This window comes from Dipodomys ordii, unplaced genomic scaffold (assembly GCF_000151885.1).
Source record: "Dipodomys ordii isolate 6190 unplaced genomic scaffold, Dord_2.0 Scaffold63, whole genome shotgun sequence".
NCBI classification, from domain to species: domain Eukaryota; kingdom Metazoa; phylum Chordata; class Mammalia; order Rodentia; family Heteromyidae; genus Dipodomys; species Dipodomys ordii.
In genome coordinates this window covers 6,206,457-6,228,451 of record NW_012267279.1, presented here as the reverse complement: position 1 = coordinate 6,228,451, position 21,995 = coordinate 6,206,457, and the positions used below count along the sequence as shown (strand labels likewise).

General features: G+C 36.3%; 1 long non-coding RNA gene across 1 annotated transcript in view; it reads right to left on the bottom strand.

The window, feature by feature from the left end:
• LOC105990175 overlaps nt 1-21,479 on the bottom strand; it is a 39,119-nt gene extending 17,640 nt beyond the window's left edge. The window contains exons 1-2 of the long non-coding RNA XR_001175297.1: nt 21,379-21,479; nt 15,681-15,731 (exon numbers count right to left, since the gene is read on the bottom strand). This is a non-coding gene — a long non-coding RNA (uncharacterized LOC105990175). The remainder of the gene's footprint in view (nt 1-15,680; nt 15,732-21,378) is intronic.
• Between the last annotated feature and the right edge of the window lie 516 nt (nt 21,480-21,995).

Here is a 21,995-nt window from a genome sequence, read left to right as displayed (position 1 = left end):
GGCTGCAATGCTTGGTAAGAAATGTACGCATTATCCTGCCCATGTAATTGTAACCCCTCTGTACAGTATGTTCACAAATAAAATTAAATTAAAAAAAAGAAAAAAAAGTAATAATCTATGTTTATTAGAGGGAACTTCTGAAGTTCAGAACAGTTTTACTAAAACAAATCCCCACAAAATTCCACAACAGAAAAGAGGTCTTTTTTCACTTTATATCAGTAGGTAGTTTGTTTTATTCTGTTTTTACAGCATATCTTTCTCATTTCAACAAACATTATTTAGGCAATATATCATAATACTGATTGCTAAAATTTTCTTGCCTTTGTAATACTCCTATGAGTAGTCATATTACTTACTTAACTATTTTTATCTTTCTGTGTTCTTTGATGGATTGCATTTTGTGCTAATATGCCATAATGAATGTTTTGCTTTAATTATCACCTATAAAGACATTGAAAGAACTTTTATAGCCATAAATAGAGACCAATTTAAAATTTTGAAGATGCTTAACACATTTCAGGTTACAAGTAACAAGTTATCTTTACTTTCCCTTCTTTTTTAACATGACTAATTAAATAATAAGTGTATACTTTATATAATTATAAATTATATAATAAGTCATACCAATAAACAATTGTACAATTAATTAATCATACTAATCATCTAATTGGTCGTTTTTGCTGCATAACAACCAACTCCAAAACTTTGCTTAAAACAATGAACATTTCAGATCTCAGTTCTGTGGGTCAGGGTTTCAGGTACAGCTTTGCTGGGAAATTCTAGTTCATTTATGAACTTGCTCTCAACCTGCAGTAACTTCAATACCAAAGGAGCTAGATCCACATAGTCGCTGGCGGATGACTTTTCCTCCCTAGCTGTTGCCTGGATGCTGTTTCTGACTTTAATGGGCGCCTCCAGGAAACTGCTCACAACGTGGGAGCTTCTTCCTCTAGAATGAGAGGCTCAAAGGAGACAGAGAGATATCTGAAATGGAAGTCACAGTTTTTGTAACTTAATCATGCCCTCATTTTTATCATCTTCTATTGGTCACCTTGCCCAACAGCACTGGCACAACAGTAGAGAGAGTTACACAAGACTATAAATACCAAGAGAGACAATTCACATTTCATAGACTTTACATTGGAACTATAAAGTCTAGAAGACTACCCGTGCAATAACATTCCATAGTGATGATATATACTACATGGGCATCTATGTATAAATATATATACATATGTATAGTAGCATAGCTTAGTAGGAAAGGGCATGTTCAGTAGGCATAAGGTTCTGAATTTGATCCCTACTACAGAAAACAAAGAAGAAAAATGAACAAAGGGGAGGAAAAGGAAAAGGAGGAGAAGAAAGAATAGGAGAAGGAAGATGGGGGTGAAGAAGAGAAACGACAAAGAAAGAGAAGCATAAAGACTGATACATTTGGGGGGAGTATAGTTGTGGAGATGGGAGGGAAGAGACGGGAGGGGAAAAACAAAGGAGGAAGTAACAATGCTTGATAAGAAATGTACTCATACCTTGCTCATGTAATTGTAACCCCTCTGTACAGTATTTTCACAATAAAAAAACTTATTTAAAAAAGATATATTTATTAGATTACAATTATGAAGTAAAGCAAGTATATGGTGAGCTGGTATGGAGTATTGTAATCCCTGAAGAAAAAAGAGGGAATGTGCTCAGGATAGTATATAGAGATGGTTAAGGAACTGACAATTTTGCCCTTTTTAATTTATTAATGGTAAATTGCAGATGTTCACCTTATTTGGGTTTTACCCCCATGGCTTTATTTCTTTCTTACTGGAAAAACCAGAGTTTAAACTCAGGGCCTTGTGCTTGCTAGACAAGAGCCCTGTCATTGAGTTATCCCTCCAGCAAACTTTTTTTTTTCTTTTTTGGTGGTAGTAGGGTTTAAACTCAGGATCTTAAATCTGCCAGTCAAGTGCTCTATGCCATGAGCCATGCCCACAACCCCTGTTTTATTCATTTGTTTGCTTTTTGGGGGGATTGGACTATTGAGGATTGGACTCAGGACTTTGTGCATGGTGACCATAGAATCTACTACTGAACTATATCCTCACATATCCATTATTTAAAATACACATAAACATTTTAATACACACTCTAGGTACAATATATTTCATAACTAAGTATATGAGGAAATATGAGGAAAGAGCAACAAATAGCAAAAAATGTGTCAACAATTTTTGCAATAAGAAGGCAGTCATCACCACATACCTTATATTGATGTAAAAAGAATTGTGATAAGCAAGTCGAGTGGATTTTTTTTCCATTTAATTTAACAACAGGTAGAAGGTGATTCTTTTTCCCCTCATTTCCCAAAGACTGGGCAAAGATTTTAATCAGGAAAACACAATATATGATGTTTCTTTTATTCTATAACCCTGAAGACAGGCCTACCAAAGCAAGAGCCTGACCACAGGACCACTAACCTAAAGATAATGTTAATGGTTTTCAGTTAGATAATACCAAAAGCCTAAACAAGGCCACTTTATAAAAGAATAAGTCATAGTTCCGATCTTGTTTTACAACTCATTGAAGCACAGAGGAGATAACTTGTCCAGTGCTACACTGTTGGTCAACAGCGAGCAAGGATACAAACCCAAGGAGGCAGGCAGGGACAGCCACTGCCCTGAGGTTCCCACTGCACACCTTATCCAGGCTATATGGTGATGGTGGAGGTGAGTAGAGGCATCTGGAGAGCCCTTCACCAGCCTATGGAATAGCAAGCACTTTGTTTAAGTGCCACAGGTCACAGAGGAGATGCAGGTCTGGTGTCGAATTTAAAAGTTCCATTTCAGACGTGGGATCCTGGGTCTTTTACATGGGTCTTTGAGAGAGCCCTGCCAGGATGCCAGACAATGGTTGCCCAGGCAAAGTTGAAGTTCAGGGGAGAATGGGTTTGAGAAAGCCCAACCTGGCTGTCAAATAATCATTGCTAAGTAGACAGCGTTCCATTCATGATTCTTGTCTTGAAGATGAGGAAACCAAGGCTATGACAGGGAGCTCAGGAGATAACTGTAGAGCCAGAATCATATTCAAGCAATCATTTTAGGTGTATATTACAGGATAAGTTTTTCTCCTTTGTAAATCAGCAATTTTTTCAATGCAAAGTGAAAGGGTAAGGTGTTGGAGAAGTGACAATTAACATCTATCTAAAGTACCTAGCAAATTGTTTTCCAAAAATACATACTCAATAAATTATTATTGTTATTATTATTACATTATCATCACTTATGAGACTGAATATAGGCAACATTCCAAACTCCTGGCCCAATTACTCTCTTGGCAATTTTTTCCCCATAACATTTTCTAATTACATGAAATTTTCACTAATTTTTTAATCAAGGAGCTACTTTTGAGGCACATAAATTAGTCTTAAAAATACCCTGTAACCTTGAGAAATCTGATTTTAAAAAAATAACAGAAAAACACATCATAAAAGTTCTATAAAACGCTACTTGGAAACAAATTAAGAGCCACACAATCTTGAAGCCTAAAATGTTCAAGGCATTCTGTGGTATGACTCACTTCATTTAAAGAAATATAAGCATTTGTCTCAGGCCTATAATCTCAGCTCTCAGGGAGGAAAGTAGTACAAGATGATCAGATCATAACCAGGCAAAGGCAAACACAGGAGACTGTTTCAGGGAAAAATAAAAAGTGTGGAGGGAGGGTATGGTTCAAGAGGAAGAACACTTGCCTAGCAAGCTTGAGCTCTGAGTTCAATTTCCAGTGCCTTTAGGAAAGAAGAGGAAAGGAAGAAAAAGTAGAAGAGTCAAAGCGGAAACCTAATGGGAAGTACTTTGTCAACCAGGATCATCTTACTCAGGATTTTCTTTTGTGGCAATATCTGTGTTCCCAGATGGCAAACTGCCCCCTACCACCCCCACCCCTGCCTCAGCCCTCTGAAAAATAGCCCTTAAAAAGGCACAGAAAATTTTGAAATCTGAAACTACAACAGAAAACATTTAGACCCAGAAACGCAGTAGAAGCCTTGAAGCAGGAAGTGTATTGAAGCATCTATGTATCACTTTGTCATCCCTAACTCCTTCAGATGTATTTTCCTTGGGACTCAATGTGGTGACTAACAACGAGGTTATTTTGTCCAAGACCTTGGGATTGAAAAATGACAGGAGAGAAGAATTCCTGGTAAAATGACTCTAATTTGCGTCACCTATGCACCCACCGGCACACACGAAGGTCAAAACACAAACAAATACACTTAAGAATAAATGGAGAAAAAGGACATTGGAAATAAATGAAATTTATTGTTTAATTTGATTGCCTCTAAGATAATATATTTGGTAAGGATGTGAATATAAGCAATGTGGAAAAAAATAAAATAAACCAAGAGGAAGCTGTGCCAACCTCATCCATTAGAAATAAAAAAGAGATGTTCCAAGACATGAATCTGTTTTCTTTTCCCACTAAGGATTCTGGGATTTTGTTTTAGTTCAATTTTCTCTGAGCATGGCTGCAGAGCCTCAGACTCCCCTAGATTTCCCTCGTTCCATGCCCCTATCCCTACCCGAGCTTATCTGAATATATAAGCCTGCCCTTTGCTCAGATTTATGAGTCCAGCCAGAGCTGTGTGTATTTACAGTGTTCTGACCTGAAGACCCCAGGCTGAAGGAGAAGAGGAGGAAACTGGGACCCATTCCATAAACAGAGACAAATATGAGGGGGAGGTAGGAGGCTTTGCTTGCACTTAACATTTTTAACTATTTGGCTGAGCTTAAGAATTAGCTATTAGATTGAAGTAAAAGAAAAAAGGGAAAAAGAAAAAAAAATAAAACAGGAGATGTGAAAGCAGACTTGGAGAGAGCAAATTGTATATTTTTTACTCTGTTCTAGTTGCTTGGAGATTTCTGTGTTTGGGGGTGGGGTGAGGTTAAATTTAATGCAGAAGGTCAGAAGAAAATTGATAAGTCAGTTATGGAGGGAGCTATAAAATGCTTTGGGAAGGCAGAGGGTCTACAAAGATGAGGATATAAACAACATTTAATAAGTCAGAAAATTTCTCCAACCACAAGTTGAGCTCCTTGTGTGAAGCAAGACTGTTTGCCTTTTTAAAACTGTAATTAGTTATGGAAGAAAAATCTCCTGCTTCATGCTTAAATGAGAACATGTTGCTATAGATTACCAAAATGCAATCAATTATGAGCTGAAATATTTTTCTTCTGGCCTGGTGACTTACTTGAAAGCAGTTGCATTTTCAAACAAGACTGTTTCATGTATGTTCTCTCCATATGTGAAGCAAGAGGTACCTCTAAGAGGCATGCATCCACTCAAAGGGTAGGTTAAGAAAAAAGGTAAAAAAAGGTGCCCCCCAGCAAACTGGACCCCTTCTTCCACAAGGCCATGTCTTTGTGCACAACCACACAATAAAAGCCTAACTTCTGTCAAGGTCATTTCTCAAACAATCTCTTAGTAGGAAACACTTAAGTCCATAGTAGAAAAATATTATCCTGATCTACTAACTCACTAAATCCTAAGTAATCCAGGACTCCAGAATCTTAAATACAGACTACAGTATTCATTAAGAACTTATTAGCAAAGTAACCAAAACAATATAGTAAATGGAACACAATTGCCTTATACTAAAATATGACAATATCTCCACAAACTAATTTACATTGCAATGGAGTAAAGACCTATGATGGACATGATTGAGGATGTGATAGGAAAATGTGTGAAATCTCCCCAAATAGCTTTTTTTTTGACCCATTTCAATAGAAAGCAATCATAGTCCTCTGGTATTACCTAATAAAGCTATCCTCATCTGCTATAACAATCATATTGTTTGATTGAAACCTTTTGTTTTAACTAAGATGTATTGCAGATAATATGACTTGGGTTGAATTATTACTAATAATTACAGGAGAAAATGCATGTGCTTAACACTGTATGGCATATGATAGCTGTTAACTTGTTTATTAGTATTGCATTATTATTAAAATCACTTGGCAAGAAATCTAAAGAAAAATTAACTCCATGACTGAACTTTGAAAAAAATGTATACTACAGAATTCACATAAATGCATTTTTCTTTGCAATTTACTCATGCCATTTCATGCTTAAAATCAAACATAAAATTCAGAGTAGTAGAGTTAAGAAAGGCATTTGGTCATTACATCAGTATGAACTGACTGAGTAAGTGAATATTGGAGCAAAAAAATGATGAATGCAAACCTTAAGAAGGCTGCATTTCTAAAATGCAATGAAAAACCTAATGTTCTCGGAAGCTAATTTTTAATGCAATCATTTTTGAACTTTCCTCTAAAATAATGAAACTTCTGCTTTGTAAATAATGCATGTTCGAGGCAGATACAACTGGGTGAAGAGCTTTGAAGAGGAATTTGGGGGAGAGTAATTTCACTGCAGCTAATAATGCTTCCCTGTGTCATTTCTTTGGAGATTCATTTGCCAGTGTTTTTTTTTTTTTTCTATAGCAACAGTGGGTTCAGATGTAACCATTTCGGAGCAGAGGCCTGGCTGAGTGTACCAGGAAAAATATATATATAAATAAATAAATAAAAATACACGCACCACAAAGAACATTGAGATGAATGGCTCTATTTTATGAGCCATAAAAGTTTTATTCATCTTGACACTGAAACAGGTTTAGGCAGTGAGTTGACACGCCTTAAATAAATAAGTGGAATTAATTCCCCAGCCCTTGAAACAATAGCAGCATGTATGAAGCAGGGAGAAATGCCCCATTGTTTCCCGTGGCTGGCTGATAGTGATATTATTTGTGTTTTTCTGTGCTGCTTCCTCAGGGGCCTGCTTGATCCACTTCAGATTCATCCCCTGTTTTATTAGAGGTTGAAAAAGGTTCAGGACCTGGTTGTACCACAGCTCCCACCGACAGCTAAGGAACCAGTTTGGCGTCTGGTTTATCTGTTGTTTTACTGCTGACCTTCAAATCAACTTTAACCCCTGACCCCTGGAGGCATCTATCATGACAAGAGGCTGTTTAACACAAATGGTGCCCATTTATAGGGGAAGAGACTCAGAAGATTTTCTTTTTATGAAGAATTTAGTTTTTCACCCTTCTTTTCTCAGTCACCACAGGTGAAATCCCTCTTAGCAGCTGGCTTATGAAATAATCTGAAGGGAGGCCTTAATGAGCCGAAAGCACCCTCAGCTGGAGATAAATATATGCAAATGAGATGCACAAACAAAGGAGCCTGGACAGAGAAATATCTGCAATTCCAGCAAAATGCTGCCTGCAGCTCGAAGATGAACAGCTTTGATAAAATGGTAACAAAAAGCACCTTTTTATCCTCCAGCGTGTTTTACATTGCAATACACCATTGTCATTGCAAGCCACTGGAGCATGAAGAGGCTTTCTGCAGTTTCAGAAAACTGTTTAAACATTTGTTTTAAGGCATTCATGAAGTATAATCAATGGACTGCTTCTTTGTTGTTGTGATTTTTTTCTTTTTTTTTTTTTCCCTGTGTTTCAGATGTTACTGTAGTTATTTTACCTGTTGGTCTTTTCGTGGTTTAATGTTGCTGTCTGGACTGGAGCTAGTTCACATTTTGTAACTGTTTCTTCCAGGAGTTCCAAGGAGAAAGAGGCTTTGTTGTTGTTGTTGTTGTTATTGTTGTTGCTTTCCCCCAATTTCAATGGAGATTTCAAGTTAACAACTAGTAAGAATCGGCTTTGAGTTACACCCAAACAACTAGTTTTAATGATGGCAATCAAGTGTGCAGAGCTAATTCAGAGACAGGCATGTAACATGCTGATTCTAATAAGCTTTAAAAAGGCAATCTCTAACTTTTAAAGGTCTCCTTTTTTTAATGTAATTGTCCTTGGTTCATATGATGCCAAAACAAACACAACAATTAAAATATGTTTTCAATGTGTATCCACGGTGTTACTTTGATGGTGTTTTAAATTAGCATCATGTTGGTAAAATATTGATTTGATGAGCTTTATAAAAGCTGAAATCATCAACCTATTGGGGCAGGGAGTGGGGCGGGGGCGGGGGAGACCAAACCAACAACAGTTTTCTCTAAAAAAAGAAAAAGATAAAATGAACAAAGCCTGAGCCCAAGATCTTACTAGAAAGAGGACTCAGGACACATAAACGGCTGCATTTGAGCTCATACGTTTTGTTTAGGTGGCTAGTCAAATATCTAAGGTAAGAGGGAAAACGCTGTGCTCTTCACACGTGTCAAAACACCATCACTAGGAAAGCTCAGCATGATTCCACTCTCTCATTTATAACCCAGTCCTAGCATTCTACAGAGCTAGGTGGATAAAGAGCATTATACTTCCTTTACCTAAACTATTTCATCTCCATAGCTAGGATCGGAGCAGAGACCATTTCTTGTGAGCACTGTGTAGCTTTCACATTTGGTGTGCATTTCATCAGGCAAAAGTCAAATTTGCTAATAACGAGAAAATCTCCTCGTTTTTAATCATGCCACTCCTGTTGCATGGGATAGAGGAGGGGGTGGAAAGCAAGGAATAAGAGAGGGGAGCAGTAGGGGAAAACCCTGAAGAGATCTGACCCAAGAGAAGAAGGAGAAAAATGCTTCTTTGGGTATGCAACCTACACACGTGCTCAGTTATGTCAATGTCTGCATCAGTGCATCATTAGATTCAGAATTTCAGGAGTTAATAAAAACTTGGTTCTATTAGGGATGCTTTTCCAAGCCCAGGTTGGAAGCAGCATAATTATGTTCAACTGCTGTTGTTTGAAAGGGCAAACAGCATGTTAGGCACAGAACAATGAAATTACAGCTGAGATTTAGGTTAGCAAAAGCCGTCTTCTCTAGGCTTTTATGATTCATTATTTCCCATTAAATACAGTATTAGAAGTGTACACTAGATAGCTCATGGTTGCTGCTCTCGAAGCACATTATCTATATTACACAGGTCTGGGGAGCAGAATTAGAAAACTTTGGGGGAATGAGCAATATGTGTTTGCTGATAGAAGTACCATATGGCTCATCTTCTTCAATTGCTTTCATTGCGACTCTGATGCTGGAGAAATTAAAGTTTTATTTGATGTGGCACAGCTTAATGAACTGTCTTCTGTTAGGAAAATTGAATATGTTTCCTGTTATCTGAGCACAGAGCCTCCACGGTTTGGCTGATGAGGGATGCATTATGTATTGTTTATTTAGCATTTTGAAAACAAAAGCAAGATATTGAAGGTAAAATTGATTACTGCTGGATTGCATTATATAATCAAGTTTTCTCCCTTTAAATTTCCCTTTACAATCCTCTAGCAATGTTTTAATATGAGATCGTTTCCAGGGTTTTGCTTTGTTTTGTTTTGTTTTCAAAAGGATACAGAGCTTGGCTTTATCAAAATACCCTTGTTTCAGTAAGCCATATGAAACTCTGGAATCAGTATTGAAATATATATATATGAACAAATACATATTTCAAGTATATATCGATATATATCCATACATCATATATATATGATACTTCAATTTGTGCAAATTTAATTGCAACTATTCTAGTGGACAACAATTGATTTTGAGTGAAAGGAACTTCTGGTTGTTCAGAAGGGACTGTCATTTTCTTTTGTTTGCAATACACTCCTTAATAATAGGCTAGGATAGGGTCATCTGAAAAGGAAGAGATGTTTAATATTTGGAAGCACAAACTTCAAAACGACAAGTTTCAATTTTTGAGTTAGTAGTCAAGTGAATGTGAAGCTAGATTTGATCTATACATGAAATGCACATCCCAAGTTTGTTTTTAATGGAATACATATGATAAAAGAAAGCACAACCGAAAATATACTGCCATGCTCAGAAATCTGAAAGGTCAACTTATGTAAAGGTTCCCATCCCACAAAGACTCTATAAAGAGATATCTCTCATATTTTGTTTAGTTTATTCATTTCTGAAGCTGACCCCTTTTTTAAAAAATTAAGAAATCTGGGTAATCTCTTGAAAAAGGCTGAACTTGTAAAAGCATGTTTTAATCTCTGCATTTCTTTCCTTTTTTTCAGAGACAAAATATTCTTTCCAAGCACTGATGGTTCAAAGACACCCACTGGTATCTAGCAAATAGAATTTAAAAAAAAACATAGTTCAAGTGAATCAACATGTATCTGGAATATACAGTCACCATCCCCCCCTCTTTCACATCTTCTCAAAAAAAAAAAAAAACGCCTCATATATCTTCTGAGCTCTGAGATGTTTTGAGGATCCTGGCAAATATGGCAGTTAAACAGACTTCTCTCACAATCTAAATACTGTCTCTTCAAATGTTTATAGTCCATGAGTCAAATAGAAAAAAAGAAAAATCTGGTATTGAATCAAAAATAGTGATCTTGAAACAGCTCTCTGAACAAACTGTTTAAGCAAAACTTTGGCCACAGAGATTCTGGATTCCTATTCTTCCTCTGATTTCTTTGTCTTCACGGGGAATTTTTTAGATGCCATCATTTTACTTCCTTCTTGAAATTAACAAATTAAATTTGAATTAAAAGGGATGCCTGGGCTGGGGGTGGGGAGACATAGTCACACAAACTTCTTTTTGGAGACAGTGGAAAAGAAAGCATCCCATTCTTATGAACCCCCCTCTCCTGGCAGGGGCCTCGGAGGAGAAACAGCATTATGCATTGTTATCAGCGTGGTGTAATTTGACTGTTGACAAAGTATCGGCGGCAGTGAGAATGAGCGCAGTTAGGAGTGTGGCGGATTGTAATCAAGAAGATGCTTAGCTGTGCAACACTGCATCTTGAGCAGATTTGAATCAACATTGCCTTAAGGGGACACACACACACACACACACACACAGACACCCCAAAAGGGAAAAAAAATCCATTAATTTTTAGAGGGAAAATTAGAGTGGCACTTGATGAAGTGAAATTTGACATGCGTTAATTGCTCTGCAGTTCTCCTAATTAGAGATTTTCAAATTCTTTTACTGCTGTCACTGTGATGGCATATTGTCTTGCTGGACAAATACTAAAAAATTGCAAATTGCTTTGATCAGGAAGTTTTACCTACAAAGATTAGACTGTATCTCCTGATCTACTTCCAAAAGGTGATCAGCTAGAGAGTAAAGAAGACTGTTCTTTGACCTTCCAGCCCAGATTTCAAAATACAAACAAACAAAATAATAAGGTTGTAAGTATTTCATTATGACACTTAACATAAAGGAAGCAGGTGCTGATGCGATTTTCTTGATCAGCTCGAAATGTTCCTTTCATACTCCTGTCTCTGCTTCATATGAAATATTTCAGGTTGGGGAGAAAGCCAGGGAACTGCTACTTTATATATACAGTCCCATATTTCTACTTCTATTCTGCAGAGATTGGAGAAAGGTATATATATTTTTTCAAAGGCCATGTCACATTTTCCCCAGATCTGAAGTCTCAGGTAATAACAGTCCAGGTTTCCCTTCATGTCTTAAAGTAATTATACTGCTATTTGGCCTCCACATTGTCACCAAATATGATCCCATAATAATTTTGGTTTCCTTGTTCCTACTCCTGTTGTCTAGCCCTTGAACCTCTCTTAATTCATTAACATATTGAATTTTTTCAATTTTCCATTTTCTTGCAATAACAATATTAATGCTGAGGTGAAAGCTTGATTGGAGCTAAATTACTTGTTACCTTCTGGCATTTATTTATATGGCATTGAATTATAAAGCTTTGCTATTGTCATGCCTTGGGCGAATTGTTTATGACACCAGTAATAGGAGTAATTGTTATTGTTGAAATTACCTGTCAGCTACCCATAGCAGTGGCCCTTGTCCCACTGACAAATAGTGACAAGGGAGAGGTATCCTCCATGCGTCCCCCTGATGGCTTCTCCTCTGATAATAAGAAGTGCAGGGCCTCTGATAATTTGCCTGTCACTGTTGAGTGCAGCTCAGAGAGAGTTGGCCAAATTGTTGTCATTCACTTTGACAAAGACAGCAAAATGCTCAGTGCAGAAGGAGGATTATCAAAATAAATGAAATCCCTTACATCCCCTTTGTTTGTTTGCCTGACTTTGTAGGAGGTTGGGAAAAATCAAGGTCCAATTCTTAGGGATGCACCTCTTTTCATTCTAAGATGAGGTTTCCAGGGAAAGGAAGAAGACATTAGAAGACTTACCATTTGTATTTTGTATTTGTTGGTAAAAAGAAATTGTATTCAAACATAAGGCGAAAGTGAATGGACTTGTAACAAGAACTGGAAACATGACTGAATACATTAGTTTAGCACCTTTTCTCTCCTGGTCTTTCTTTTTTTCTCTCTGTCTTTTGTGACTCATGCAGGCAAATTCAATAAGCTTTCAAAATTGCACAAATTTTCCATTTGCAATCAGGTATGCTTGGAAGTTTATACTTCTGCATTCTGAACTCTTCCCGTTTTAGAAGATTATAGAGTAAAATTTAGGATTATTATTTCAAATGGCCAGTTCCTTTCCATAAATTACCTTATTTTATTTATATGCGATCTTCCTGGGTAAAGATAAATGAAACATAGCTTCAGATATGAAGCATCAATTATCACAAGCATACGGAGAAAGCAAAATGACCCTGTTAGTGCCAGAGCTCAAATATAAATATTTGCATTGTAACCCCCCCCACACACACACACCCGGGTTGCAGTCTGTGAACCTGTCACTGAGGAGGGAAGGGAGCAAGGACAGTAGGACTGGAAGGTGTCTGTCCACATCTTTAAAAAGGCACTATAAGCTAATCAAACCTTTGTTGCTATAAAAACCAGAATCACTTCCATCTTTCCACAAAAAGGCATCATTTTATGCTAGGAAAATTCTTCTTTTTAAGGTGCCTGTGAGGCTATTTCTCATAGATCTTCTTGACAAATACTTGCTGTTATGAGAAGTCAAGAAGAAAAAGGGGAAAAAATAACTAGGATAAATGTAAAATATTGGCTCCTTATAGGATAGTAATCAGTTGTTTATTGGTTTCTACCAGACAAGTAATGACCAACCATGGTGTTAAGTGCCAGCCATGTTGCCTTGGGCCCTTCTCTCTTAACACCAGCCATTATCTGATTAGAGAACCTCCAAGGAAGTCGCTATTGCATAATTTTATGGGTCTTAACAGCGCAGGTTGGCTGGCAGAAAAACTACCTAGGAGGGTTGATAAACAACAGTGAAACATGATTTTATTTACTCTACTCACACCTTTCTCTCTCAAAGAGAATTTGAGTCTCTCAGACACTGGTGGCTGCAGAAAAACCACGATTGCTTCAAACAGGAATTGTGTAGGATGTGGAGGAGACAGGAGAAGCAAAATGATCTGTCTCTTAAAGCTTTTCATGGGCTGCACAGTTGGAAATAATGAGCAACCCTGTTAGAGGTTTCTAGATGCTTTCTTCTATGTTTTGTATTTAAAGCGAGTAAATAGGGTTTTAGCCATGCTAAAATCATACATTCAATAATAGAATGCTAGGGATAAGATGTGTTCCTAATCCTTAATAATAATATATTCTTCTAAAGCCAAACCACGTCATGCCTAACTATGGTGAATGTCCCTGATTAACAAGTGGAGGACAGTGACATAATTAAGAGGTTATCTATAGCTATAAAAATGCTCAAACCTGTCTTGGAATGTGATCCCTCCAGCAGATAATTTTTAAGAATGTAGCATGTCCTCACCGACTGTGACAAGCCTCGTGTTAGTGATCCCAGGAGGGAAAATAAACATACGTTTTTAAATGAAGATATTTAAAATGGACCTCATATTTCAGTGTGTTGCTGTAACCTGGTCTTTTTATGTTCCCCCTATAAAACCTAAATTAAGCCTCTTAGGAATGGTTTTGCTGCAGGTTCCCTTGAAAAACACAATACATTTTTAAATGGTTCAGGACTTAAGTGCACTTTAACATGTAATCACTAATGTGCATTCTTTTCTCAGCTCTTCCAAGCACCAGCTTTCTAAAAGGGAAGAGGCTGCTTTAGAATTGAGCTTCATTTGAAATGTAAACTTTTAGCAAATAGTATTTGTTCTTTTGGTCTTTTGAGGAAGTGACTGGCAGCAAATCTCTCTCCCTCTCTCCCTCTCTCTCTCTCTCTCTCTCTCTCTCTCTCACACACACACACACACACACACACACACATTTTGAAATACCCATCAGTGTCAAAGGAAACTGCACACGTTCCTTTTGCTGCTCTAAATAAGGCTCAGCAATGTTAAGAAAAATGTCAGAAGCAAGCTCAGTGGATTAAAGGAACATTCCTGCACCACTATCAGGCAGGACGGGCATCCTGAGCTGAACGATTCTGAAGGATTATTTTTCTTTTGTAAAATGCTTAGTATATTCAACTGCAGGAACTTTTATTTAGAACGATGGAAGGGTTTGATATATTTGTAACATAGAACCTTTATTTGTTTTTCCAAAATCTTGTTATTCTTTAATGTACCTTTAATTTGTCTTTTAAAAATTAGAACAGTCAGGCATTTGTTTTTCCTCTAGAATGTTTCTCTACCCAAGTGTAAAGTGAAAATACATATATTCTTGACTCTTCTATGCATTTTTCTTTGCTTTCTAAAATTCTTTCTGGAACATCCACTTGGTGATAGCAGATAAAATGCTGGGGTCTAACACATGTGAATTCATTGAACTAAGCAGTCCTTTTTCCTCTTAAATAAAATTTATAGGTAACTTTTGGGTATTTTTGACACTTTCCACAAAAATAACATTCAGTAGTGTATTAAAAATAAGTGAGTAGTATGAGGGTTGTTTTTTTTTTACTAAAGAATAGTCAATAATCACAAAATCGTGTAATAGCAGTAAGATAACCTACCTTATCCTACTTATGTAATTAAAACTTAACAAGTAAAAAAAAAAAACAAAAACCTTACAACTTCACAACCATATAATACCACAAAGGACAAGATTTGTTTGACAGAAACAAGGTAAACCTCAACTGATCTTAAATATAAACTTTTCCAAAACAGGTTGAAAATGAATTCAGACAAATTTAGCTCTTAAACTTTAAAGATTTCCTGCCTATTTCTGTATGTCCTTTATTACATTAATTTTTTATTTAAATTACACCATTAACTGGATATGAATTTATCAAGAATACATGTATTGATTTATAAAACAGTACCATTAATTATTATAATAGCTAGATGGAGCTGATATTACAAAGCCATTTAAAGGTTTTTAATATAACTTGGACATACATAGATAGATAGACATTATGGACAAGACTACAATTTAAACTGGCTACCAGCAGTTAATGAAATCCTTGATTTATATTCTAGTTTAGAGATTGATTATATTGTTGCTTTGTAAAACTATTTATATTATGCCATTTTTCAAAGGATGTCTCAATAAAAAAACTAAGTAAAATATTCAGTCAATTCCCAAAGCAGATTTTGTTTTCTATATTTTAAATGCTAGTGAAAATAATTGATTGTGTGTGTTCCAAGCTTTGTCATTTCCATTCCAGAGGTGGCTTTCCTGATGGGAGTCTCATTTGCATATTCACACTTTCCCACACTTTTGATCCTTGTAGAAATAAACCTTTCTTTTTATTTCATTACACACACACACACACACACACACACACACACACACAGGAACTCATGTATATTTCACAAAACCCCAACATCAGGTTACATAAGTCTTTCTGGCATCTTTTATATTATGCATTTTTTTTCCTTAAGGTTGTGGAAAACTGGGACTTACCACCAAGCTGCAAAGCAGGCATTCACGAAGACATTTGGGTAAGAATGCAATCTGAAGAGAAAAAGAGAAAAATGAGGAAGAATATAAGCAAATAACGGTAACACTCAAGTTATTTTTCAAATGGTAATTAGCTAGCAAATTGATGGAAAGTAAAATTCTTTTCACTTTGTACTGGGTTTGGGTCCCCTGGTATCTTTATTTATATCACTTCTCCTTGCCTGGCAACATATGTTACCGATTTATTATAGCATTTTCACTGTTTGCAGACAAATCTAAAGGCTAGCTGAGAAGGCTAGCTTCATCTGATGACTTTAACAACAACTGCAGGGCATCCTTGAGGGTGAGCCAATAGGCTCTTTTGAAGCTATAATACTATTAACTATTTGGATGCCGAAATATTTCTTACAGTGAAAGTAGAATCAGTTTTCCTGTAGGCATTCCGGGTTTGCCTAGACAAAAGTTAAATGGAAATAATTTGTTTTGTAAGTATTTTGATGGCCTTCTAAGTACTTTCCTCTCCACAAGTGGCAAATCCCCTACAGCCGTATGAATACATTGATTTCTTCGTTTCCCTTTCCTCCACAGTATACTGAACCTGTGGCACATCATTATAAGAAAGTAGCTATCAAGTATTAAGTTAAATTGTCACCCATGTCACTCTCCCCCATGCCATGCCATGAATTCTCTACTATTCCATTAAAGGAATATATATATCTACACACACACACATATATATATATATGTGTATATATATATATATATATATCTTGATAGCTAAGTTCAACTTAGATTCTTCTTGGCTAAGAACCTGAAATTACTTCCACAATTAGAAATGCAGTTATGCAAAAGCTATCTTAATGGACATGTGACATTGTTTATGACTTTTAATATGTCAGCCTAATGGTGGCTGCTTGAGAATTCTATTTGTTCCTTTTAAATAGCAACCATTTTAACATTACCAAATGACAAACTTTCACTTTTTTATCATTTGTACTTTACCTCAATCCAAATCATCTAGTTGTTCTTATTCAAAAATGTTTATAAATAATTTCTTTCTGCACCTAAATGTCCATGTGGTGTTCACTCACAATTTCCTGGTACATCTTATAGATCTTCCTTTGAACACTTGTAACCTAAAAATTTAGAAATTACCCCTCAAATACTGGGAGCCAATATTTCTTGTCTAAAAGGTCCAGTAACTAAAATTTAGCATAATTTTGATATTAGAATTCAATAAAAAAAGATATTCATAGACCTATAGGAGGGATCTGATTGTCAGAAAGAATGATTGTTAAGGACCTGAAATTCCCTCTGTACCTCTAACTTCCAGAAGGCAATAAAACATGATATGAACAAACATATCTAAACAGGACATTCCATTTGCAAAACTAAATAATGGCATGCACCTTCATTCTAAGTAAAGAATATGCAATTGCATATTCTGGTTTTGGATATTTGCATGCAAAATTTGACTTTCGATCAGGTGGTAAAATAAGTACCATCTGTGCAATCATTCGTGTGATTCTAATTTTTATTAAAAGTTCTCAGATCTTCATCATTTTTACTTCAATGTACTTTCCACAAGCCTATTTCAGTATTAACTTTAATAGCCTCTCAAAAGAATAATAATACATAAATTTAAAACTTAGACATAACAGCTACATAGTCTTATCCTAGTCTAATTAGGTTAATATTAAAGTGAGGTTATTACTTATACCAGATATTTACTATATGCATTTCTTTTTTTGTCCGGGAGTTATCATATAATGTCATGACTAATTAGTATGGAAAATTTGGGGATGGAGGTAATTATGTTCAAAAGAATTTCAGCTTCAGAGAATAAGGTCAATTTGTTGAGGACATAAATACACTGCAATTTCCAAATATATTATGAATACCCCAGTAACTCAATAGCAGTTCTGTTATTCCATGAATAAATCCATCCTAAATGAATTGGGATCAGGACAAGCAAGCTTCTAAATAAGAATTGTCTTAGAAGAGTAAAAGTAGGTACTAGTGTTTGGCAAGTATAGAGTTTTCTTCTCAACCAACAACAACAAAAAAAACACATTTGATTTTTTAAATCAAAATTGCATTCCTAGCCGAGTTTGATTCCCCTATTTGGAAGCCTGTTTGTCAAGTGTGTATGTGGACTCCATCCATGATCTTCTAGAACAGTCTCTGAGCTCTGTGGTCATCTGATTGGCACCCACCATACCTGGCACATTCTTTTACGCCCTGAAAACAGGTGTCTTTTATGTTTCTTCTGGCTTCCTGGCTTCAGCCCTACCATTACCATCCTTTAATCTATCTACATGGCCCTTCTGATGACTGATCGGAGCCTTAGTTGGCAGCCCTGATCTCTGCTGCTCTCCCACCCCGGACCCCCTTCCTGCCTACTCCCTGCTTTCTGTTCTGTCCAGCACCTTGATTTCTTCCCCCCTAGCCCGTTTCTGACCTGCACTTTTTCTGGATCAGACGCAGGCAGGTTGAGAGGTAATGAGAACCAGATGGACATAGTGCAGAAATTGCCCAAATGGGTATGAGAATGTGGGGAGCTGTCAGGCATGGAGAGAAGCTGGAATTTTTCAGCAATAAAATGGGATTTATCGCCACTCTACCACAGTCATTGCCGACAACCGTTTACCTTGACAGAAACTCCATTCCAATAGGCCTCGCCGATGCAGATTCTTTCTTCCCAAAGAGTGATGATTGGTATTTGTTCTAAGGCTCAAATGGCCTGCACTAAAGGTGAAGCATTAGGCCAAAGTCCTGTATTCCCCACTGAGGCAAATGAACCTGCTAAAATAAGTTCCTTCCACAATGGCTGTGTAATTGAAACCAGAAAGTGAGAGAATTTGATAAATTGCTTGACCCTGAAGGAATGTTAAGGTCATAAATTTTCATTGCCTTTTTTCCCTCTCTTTTTTCTTTATTTTTCTATATTGATTATATTTAATATTTGCCTCAAAATTCAACACACTTACAGATCATCGGTTGTGGCCCCAGGGAGGAGCATAGTAAATCATCAATTAAGAGGGCAGGGGGCAGTCTCCCACCATCCAAAGAGGGATGTGGGCTCCTGGGTATTCCAAGGACAGTCATCGAAGTGTCTTACCTCTCAAAATTATTCCAACTTAGCATGCAATTTGTCCTGGCAGGGACAAAGTAAAATCTACAGGAAAGATTTTTCTCCAAAGGGTGCTGCCCTTCTGTCTCTTAAGAAGGATGAATTGTTAAGAAGCTAGCAATCCATCTGCAACAATTGTACCCTCAGCCTCCCCCCCCACCCCCCACACAACCTTACAGTAAGAACAATTTGATTGTTGCTATTCTCATTTTTTAGGTAAATTCAAAGTGTGCCTGTATGTGCTTGAGTGTGAAAACCATGCTTCTAAATGCTGGTTCTGGCAAGTCTGCTTTGAAATTATTCAAACTAATTTTTTTGAGATATGAATTGTCTTGGTGTGGAAATCAAACGTAGATCTATAAAACTGTCCAAGCTACATTTTTACAAAATGTTAAATACACTAACATACTAAAGTTTATCATAAAGTAGAAATGTTCTGCGTATAAGGTTTTACTTTGCTTTTTAAAAAAAAAACATGAAGGAACAAAGCTCGTCAGCAATTTAGTTGTATTCTTTACTGATCATTTGGAGCAATGTATTACAATGACATATACTCTCAACTTGAAATAGGTGAGGTAATGACTTGAGAGCTAAACTTCTTCTCCCTGAAAAATATTTAAAGTACCTCCTGTGTATTTAGATTGTTTGAATCATTAATCAAGATCAGAGATATCAGATCACTCATCCATTACTTTTATGTTCCAAATTTTTAGAATTTGAAAAACTCAAACAGGCTATCAGGTAACAGAAACAATTGGCTACTGAAATAATTTTTCTAAATTAAGAAAGATTCCTTCCCATTTGTTTTTGACTACTAATTACCTAGAGATTGAATGCAATACTAGCTGTAGCATGCATGAGTATTAAAGGAGCATATGAGTTTTTCCTCATAAATACAGAAAGAAAATAATTTATGTTGCATTTATAAAGTATGGTCAGCAGAGGTGAAGCTAAATAATTTCTGGTCCTTGATCTCACCTCTGTTGTTCACAGGTAATTAATGACTAATGTTTACTATGAGTATTTCTGTCTCAAGAAATGTTTTTGTCAACTAAGGGAGTAAGCAACAGTATACAAAAGAAATAAATCCCAAATCCTCTTTATTTCAAAACTCAAAGTTGGAGAATTTTTATTTTAGTGAAACAAGAAATAGTACCAGGGATGTTAAAAAAAATCTTAGAATCTGGCACCAAAGACTGGATGATAATTTTCATATGTTACCATTTATAAGTATATAAATATTTTCATAAGAATACAACAACAACAAATCTTTCTCTTATGGGGCAAGGGAATTGTGATATCCATATGATTTGCCTTTAATCTAGTAGGGATTTTTTTTTCCAGTCTTAAAATGTGGCTTCCTTCCTCTGCACTTAAAAATTAGGTTGTAAGGCTGTTTCAAGCAAACAAAAAATAAATAACTACATGCATATGTATAGATGTATAGATATCTATGTATAAATAAAATATGAACAGAAAATGGATGCAATCACTAATATTTTTTGCACACTAATGTTCAGCTGATGCAACTCAGTTTTATTCGGCATCACATTAGTGTCATAATGGTAATGACTAGCCTTTATTCACCAACAGCTTGAGTCAGCACTTTGAGACATTTTCAAATTAGGTCATACTGCACATTTGTGGCTGATACAGAGGTTGATTAAGAGAGCTGCAGAGTTGTACAGTGATGTGGTGTGAGTTGAATTAAGTTCTCTCTGATAGTTACGGGAAATGGGAGCCACTATAACTAAGCAGAAATAATGTATGGGCTGTGTGGGGAGGGGGAGAATATATTTCCACAGAGTGCTTAAAGTCATACTCATTTACAATCTAACAAAGTCCTCTGCCTGCAATGGAAGAATTCTATCATGGAGTCTGGAAACAAGCAATGCATTACAAAAAGGAACACGGGAGGCCTGATTCCTTCCCCCTCCACCTCCTCCCCTCCCCAGTTCTGATTCTGTGGAAGTCAGCTTCTGCTTCCATGTCTCTTCTTTTTCTTCTCAATAAAGACTTTTATCCCCCATTCTAGACACTATCTACAGCTTTTCTGGGGCTAAAATGATCCTCTGTCCCTATCGGACCCCTTACCCATAATGCAACAATTTGGAAGCAATGCTAAATTGCTATACAAGCTAGACCTGGAACCAGGAAAACTTATCTATTTAAAGTGATATTGTCATGGCAATCCACAAATTATCAAACATTTGAAACACAGACTTTTCTTTAATTCATCCAGCATTTTAAATACACCTGAAAATGGCTTCTGAATGACAAGAGCACATTTGAATAAAGTTTAAAGGGAACAAAAACAAAAGCTGAAGCTGTTAATTGTGGGCTTGTTCAATAAGGGTAAAAATAGTGATTATAATTCTTTATTCACACCGTATCACTCTTTCCATAAAATAAGAGGATATAAATAGAATATAGATGTAATATAGAATATAAATATAAATATGTTTGCATACACATATATTCATGTATAAATACTTTTATACAAATTAGACTAAGGAGAATATATTCAAAGCCAAGGAACCTGGAAAAGCCCAGCATGGTGATACATACCTAGAATTCCAGTACTCAGGAAAGTAAGGCAAGAGGATCAGAAGTTGGAAGCTGGAAGTCAGACTGGACATCGCAGAATGACCCCATGTCAGGAATCTGGATAAAAACTGAAATGGTGTAAGGCACTGAGCTGAAAGAAAAGTTCTCCAACACTTTCTCGTGCGGAATTCCCCTTGAACTGACATGCTGAAGCATACTTCTAATGTGATCAGATCACAATTTATTTCATGTGTTTGATGTGTTTATTAAATGCCAACTTCCCAGGCAGACTCTTTGTCCTCAACATGGATTTCTGGACTCAATCTTTGCCCCTCCTCACAATGGTGTTTAATGCCTCTCTCCCCTCAGAAAAATGATCGCCAGTTTATTCTCTCAAATTTCATTTGAGTTGTCATAGGTTGGCTGGACATGTTTTCTAAAAAGTAAAAAAATAAAAAAGGCTAAGCAAAGTATGAGGAAGTGCTCCATTAAAAGGTATAGAAGTTGATGGTTTTGAAATTAAGTGCACCAAATTAGGAGCATGCAGTTCTAATAGCTATATTCTCAATATTTATAAATACCTTTATATTCCAGGCTGTGTAATTATTATTTTGACAAGAATGAAAGGAAAACACTCT